Source organism: Lepidochelys olivacea, assembly GCF_965140295.1.
Source record: "Lepidochelys olivacea isolate rLepOli2 genome assembly, chromosome: 6".
Taxonomy (NCBI): Eukaryota; Metazoa; Chordata; order Testudines; family Cheloniidae; genus Lepidochelys; species Lepidochelys olivacea.
Window position 1 is genome coordinate 4,422,230 of NC_140416.1, and position 6,798 is coordinate 4,429,027.

At 44.0% G+C, this 6,798-nt stretch overlaps 1 pseudogene across 1 annotated transcript; it reads right to left on the reverse strand.

The window, feature by feature from the left end:
• Nucleotides 1-1,333: 1,333 nt before the first annotated feature.
• On the reverse strand, nucleotides 1,334-6,535 carry LOC311522642 (up-regulator of cell proliferation pseudogene; annotated as a pseudogene). The gene is made up of 2 exons: nucleotides 6,490-6,535; nucleotides 1,334-5,868 (listed from the first exon to the last, which is right to left on the reverse strand). The product of its transcript is annotated as an up-regulator of cell proliferation pseudogene (transcript).
• Between the last annotated feature and the right edge of the window lie 263 nt (nucleotides 6,536-6,798).

Consider the following 6,798-nt stretch of genomic DNA (forward strand, 5'->3'; position numbering starts at 1 on the left):
CAAGTGTAGCCAAGCCCTTAGTGATTTTCAGCTATTAGGCTGGGCAGAAATGCTGTCCTGCCACAAGTAATTGTCAGCTCTTTTGAGCACTTAAAATAACAAAAGGCCCTATCTTCTGAACAGTGGGGAGAAACAGGTTAAACCAGACCAGGGACCCTTAGGGAGAGTTCACTCCTCCTGGCAGAGATACCTCTCCTCACCCCTCTTACTTTCGCAGGAGTCAGGCATTCAAGCACCTGGCTTAATGAGTCCTTTCAGCTGAGGGTGACCCCTCATTTGAGACAGGTTAAGCACAGTTCTGCTCCCCTTTACGCATACAATAAATGCAACACCACTGACAACAACATTTCACTACCCCTTCATTCCGTACTAAAGTGATCTGTAACCCAACACAAGTCAATATTGATCACTGTGAGCAACACCTCTATATCTGATGGATATCTAGGCAGAGTAGGTGAGTTCATGTAAATACAATTTCCTCCTAAAGTCTCTCCCGCTCCCAGCTAGCTGTCATGGGAGAACTCATTCGGACCCTGTTTACATAGTTACGTTAGGAAGAAGCTTCTCCTCTAAAAACGTTTCGATACAATTTCCATTAGATGGTTTCTTGCACCTCCCACTGAGACATCTTGTAATGGCCACTGTCAGAGACAGGATGGATCACTGGTTTGATCCAGTACAGCAGGGAGATGAGATACCGAGCTAGATGGCCTTTAGGTCTGATCCAATACAGCAAGGATGTGGGATACTAGGCTATATGGGTGATTGGTCTGATCCAGTACTGCAGAGAGGTGGGGATACCAGGCTAGATGGGCTGTTATTCTGGTTCAGCAAGGACACAGGGATACATGGACTATCAGTTTGCTTTGGTATGGCTGTTCCTGTGCAGCAGCCTTGCACTAACTGGTCTAATCCAGTACTGCAGAGAGGTGGGGATACCAGGCTAGATGGGCTGTTATTCTGGTTCAGCAAGGACACAGGGATACATGGACTATCAGTTTGCTTTGTTATGGCTGTTCCTGTGCAGCAGCCTTGCACTAACTGGTCTGATCCAGTACTGCATAGAGGTGGGGATACCAGGCTAGATGGGCTGTTATTCTGGTTCAGCAAGGACACAGGGATACATGGACTATCAGTTTGCTTTGGTATGGCTGTTCCTGTGCAGCAGCCTTGCACTAACTGGAAGAAGTGACCTGCAATTGATTTTTTTTTTTTTAGTTTTCAATTTAAAAAACGGTACAGGCTGTCAGATTGGTTCATATTCCATTTTTTAAAATTAAGGGTTTTGTTTTGTTGAAGTGTATCCTATTTAAAGAGACTCTTGGCATGTCTATTATTTCATGTAAAACACTTCCTTTAGGCTCTTCAGCGCCTGCTCTTTAGTTATATTTTTCCAGTCTCCTGGAAGATCTGCTGCTTTAGCACCATACGCTCTAGCTAACTGGTCACTGAATGATTTGAAAACAAATTTCCTGAAATCAGAAGCATCAATATTGGGACCAGGCTGAATGTGCCAGTCTGGGTAGTAATGGCGGTAATCTTTGAAGGGATGAAATTTCCCATCTGCGGCTGCAGTTTGGAATTCACGATTGGAAACCACATCAGAGGAGCATATGGAATGCTCAAGCTTTTGTGAATCACAATCCCTGAAGTTCCCTAACCCTTTGGGTCGATGGACTGATACAAAATGCTCTTTATGGTCAGTGCCTCCTGCTTCACAGGGGGCTTCACAGAACGGACACTGCTTCCCACAGCCAAACACTCGCTTGAAGATCTCATCCTGGGGTTTCACTGGCAGGCTGGAGAGTTTGGTCTCAAGTTCCAAATGATTAAACTGGGTTAAGATTTGTTGTTCCAGCTCCAGAAGGAAGATTTCAATGTTACCAGAAAGCTGCTCAATTTTTGCTGTGGTTTTAAACTGTACTCCAACTAAGCTATTGCTGGAAATGGCCAGGTCCTGCTGCAGCTCTTTGCAAAAGCTGTCTAAAAAGGCAGAAACTGTGTTATTGTTTTTATTTATGGAGTTTTTCAGAACTCCCTTGATTTTATTTATTATTCTGGATAGAATCCCTTTCTCCAAATCCCTCAAACTTGCCTTCCCTCCATAGTGGTCTATCAGACATCTCTGTATCCAGGATTTGACAAACTCTTCATAGTTACTTATCTATTTCACATAGTTGTCAAAGTTCATCTCTTCCAGCAGCTTCTTTAGCAAAACGAACTGAAAGAAGCTTCGGCTGGTGTATTCAAGGGCCTGTTCACTGCTGAGAAAATTGTCAACTATTTCTAGTCCGAGCCTTTTGTTGACATAACCCACCAGGGCAGGTTTGAGACACTGATCACAGAAATTCCTCGCCCTCGTTTGGCTCTCTTTCTTTTCCAAATGGAGATCAGTAAATATGGAGAAATAATGAGGTCAGCTTCTCCAGATGTTGCTGAGGATCATTTTCTTTGATAAAATCTTCATGCATCTTCTGAAATGCCCAAGCTGCTTCCCCCAAACGTGAAGCTTCAGGTCAACTTCAAACAAAGGAGAAGTGTGAAGTTTCTCAATCTCCTCCTCTTTTAACCTCTCATTAACCATATGCAGCAGTTCTCCACAATAGGTTTCATCATAGTCTGTTTTGGATTTAACTTTTTCTTCAATGTATTTCTTGCATTCAGTCATTAAAGATAGAGCAAGCTCTTCAGTTTTACAGTAACATTCCTGTGAGAAGTATTCTGCAACTGCTCTGGTCCATTTTAGGTTTAAGTATTCCTTCTTCATTGTGAAAGACTTCATTCTATAATCCAGCAGGCTTTTTGCATGTTGCAGTATCTGTCTGACAGCACCCACTCTGTGCTTCAGATCCTTTCTCAGCTGGAGATCCATATCTTGAACAACTTGACATTTCTGTAAAGTACAGTGCGTTAACTCTGACAAGGTTTCTCGCCACATCGTTTCAAATTCTTTTTTCAGTTTCTCATGGTCTAGTTTATCTTCTCTGTTTCGGCATTCAGCCAAGAGTCTGGCAACTTCCCCTTCAATTTTCTGCTTGTACCCAGACTGGATATTGTCTATCTTGTGCTGTCCTCTTCGTATTCGAATTGCTTCCTCACAGTTACTGCTTGAATAATTTTCAAGTTCTCTTTTGAGGCTATTTGCGCTCCTTTTGAAATCTTCTCTGTACTTTTCTATCAGGTTCAAATTTGGAGCTTCACCTTTAAAATACTGTTCTCAGTTATTCAAGAGCTTCTGTTCTCCCTGCTGTAGTTTCCCTTGTGCTTCCATTTTTAAGCTGTGAAAGAGATCACCCTCTAGTGTCTCTGGCAGCTGATTCTAGATAAAAGTTTCTTTTTCAGATATCCAGAGATACATCTCCTTGCGGAAACCTCATTCCCATTCAGAATACTTCACAGACAGCTGGTGATAGGCTTCAGCTACAAGGCTGTTTCTAAAGCTAAAGATGAAGTTCTCATGTTTCACTGACTTCCACAGGCTCTTCAACCATACAATAAAATCAGGAATATCCTTTCCAGCTCTTTTCCGTGAACGGTTCTCTATGAATTCAAACAGGTATTTCTTTAGCTCACACACACTCTCACTGTATCCAGTGTTTACGGGAGCCATGAGAGGGACTCCATGCCGCAAGCCAGGCATGTACCAATTGTGTTTTTCTGGGTCATACTCCATAATATCAGAAAATGTCATTTCCCTGCTTTGCTTTTCCATCCTTGCTGCAGCTTTGGTCATTTCATTCAGCTGCTCCAGGAGGTGTTTCCTGTGCCTCATATTTTGATCATGAGCAGACACATCACTGACATTCTGGTGCACAAACTGGCAGTTTGGCTGTTTTCCTATTTCCTCCATTCTGAGAAATGCATGGACCACAATTTGCAGAACATCCTTCATTTCTGTGGCATTCTCCATGGCCATGTTAACGATGGTGATGTCACTCAGTCCAATCACCAGAGTGGCCAGCTCATTGTCATGTTGATAACTGTCTTCCAGTGCTGTTAATTCAGGGGCCTTCAGACCTTCACTGTCTATCACCAGGATGAAATCACAGCCAAGCAGCTCCTGAACAGCTTCTGTAACTTTAATGAATGTCATGAACGCTCCTCGCGTACATCGATCGCTACTCACTGCAAACTGCAGGCCGAACATGGTGTTGAGAAGAGTGGATTTCCCAGTGCTCTGCACTCCCAGCACTGTTATAACCACCATTCTGGATCTACCCCCTAGTCTGATATGGAGATGAGTTAGAACATCTACTACCCAGTTCATGGGGATGTTGGAGGCATCTCCATCGATCAGCTCCACAGGAAACCCTTCCAGCATCAGGTCAGCTGCTGTGCATGGGAGATGGGAGAATTGTCTTTGGCTTTCTTCCATTTTCCCTTCTTTATCCAGGCTAAATTTCATCCATTTCAGAAAGTAATGTTTCTCCACTGGATTCAACTGTACTATCCCATTGATAAACTTAGTCAAACCATTAGTACGGTCACACTGATTCTGCTGTCTACGTATCTCTAACCATTTCTGTTTCAGTGCAGATTTATAGTCTTCAATGGCCACGTCCCCTTGCCTTTTCATTAGGCACATCTCTTTTTCCAATTTAGCCAAGTTTTTCCATGGGTCTCCTTGCAGGCTCAGCATTTCCCTTTTGTATTTTGCCCCATCTCTTATTTCTGCAGTGATTTCTTCAGTATATTTCCTCGCACACTGACATGCCTGACACTCCTCATCCACCTGGATTCCCAGGTCACGTGCCGTCACAGCCATGGCTCCCAAACTCACTGTCTTCGGAGATGAATTCACTATGGTTCCTATGGTGGACTTCACCTTTTTCCACAAATCCTGCATTATTCATGATACTATCTTTCACCAGTACTAGTGATTTGCTCAGTTTCAACACTGAGGACAGCTTATTAAGAAATCCCAGAGTTTCTTTGGGTTTCTTATTCTTGCAGTTGAGGATGAAGTAATATTTAGAGCTGGATTTTTTCAGAGATGACAACAGCTCGTATTCTTTCTCACCGATGCTCTCGGTAACTATGAACACTGCGGAGGAGACCGCTGTTAAAAAGCTAAACTGTAGCCAGTGGGACTCAATGTCTCCATGCAAATTTGTAACTGCAATGGGTTCTGGGAAAAGATCAGAATTTTCCGTCCCCCCAGGGAAATACCAGGAAATCTCAACCAGCCCATCTGCGATTTTCTGAAGGAAGTTCCCAGACTCCATGTCCCGATGGATAAAGAAATCATGGTGCTGCTGGGAGGGGCTGAGAACCTCATTGAGGAGTTGGGACTTGGAGAAGCTGTAGCTCCCCATCCACACAAAAGAAATCGTTGGCATTTCTGTGAGCACCAGGCTCTCCTCTCTGAACCCTCTGCTCTCTGCCAGGGAGTGCGGCCTCCACTTCCTCACAATGTCCCTCATGGCCCACAGTAATAGGGTGCCCTTGGGGGTGTTGAGGGTGGGTAGCAGCAGAGGGAGGGCAAACTGGCACATGGACATTTTGGACAGGATCTCCTGCTGTAGGAAACTGAGCAAAGCAGAACAGCACAAAGAACATCAAGAGATTGCAGAGAAACTTTCATCTCAGTGTCACTAAAACAGAAAGTGCCATCAGTATGCAGTTTCTCCTCATAATCATCCATTTCTTCTGCAGGAGCCTTGTGCCCAATGCTTGTATTTCTGGCCGTCCCATTCAGAGCTATGACCTTCCTCAGGAAATGCCAAGGTAAATCACCTAATGCCTCTGGAATCCTGTTCTTGATGCTTTCTGGGCAGATCTCCAAAACATCCCTCAGCCTGATCTTGATGCTTCTGTGCTTCTCCAGGTTTAATCTGGACAGAACATCTTGAAATGCTTTACTTCTTTCTGCAGAAGGAAGTTAAAACAAACCAAAATTTCAGAGTAGAAAATGGTGACTTTATATACAGTTTACTCATTCCATAGACAGCCTGATGTTTGTAATTTAAAGAAAAGCAGTACCCAGTAAGTAACAGATGACTTATACATCCTGGATTCAATTCTTCTCTTACTTATATTGGTTTAACAAAAATGAAGCCAATGGGATTACTTCCATGCAAATAAAACATAGTTCTGGCCCACTTTGAACTCCACTAGGTTGGTTTGCATTGTTTGATCCCAATCCTTATCCTCAGCGCAGTGCAAAGTCCACTTTAAAATGGCTTAAGTGGCCAACTGAGAATTTCCTCGAAAATCTTCCAGTATAACCAGCTCTATGACATCCCAGCTCACAGCTACTGGAGGAGGGGGCATAGACTCAGGACCCTGTCTCTGTGGTGATCCCAGAAGCTGGAATGATCCCTTGGCTGCTCTAAGCTGCTGCTCAGGATCAGACTGGTGCCTGGCAGTCTGAGGATCAGGTGGCTGTGATGGTAGCCTTCACCCCTCACCCTGAGCTGTGTTGGGCATCAATGGCTCATCCGGAGGATCTGACCCTTTATTTCCCTTTCAGCAGTCAGTGCAGATTACCCTTCTGGGAAGACTTATTTTTGATTTTCTTCATATCTTCCTCCATCTCTTTGCTGGGACATGTCTTTTACAGGTGTAGCTAACAGCACTGTGGCTTTGCTTACTTCCCAGCGACCAAATCAGTCCCTTCACTCACGCTACTTCCTCTGTCCTTTTGGGGAGCTGTGAGTACTGTCATTACTTACAAAGCAAATTTACCCACATTGCAACATGGGGAGCTAATGCAAAGACACCTCCAGGCCAGTCCTGGTACGGTAATGTCTCCAGTGCAGTGTTAGGGTATTTGGACCTGATAAAAAATTAACCCAT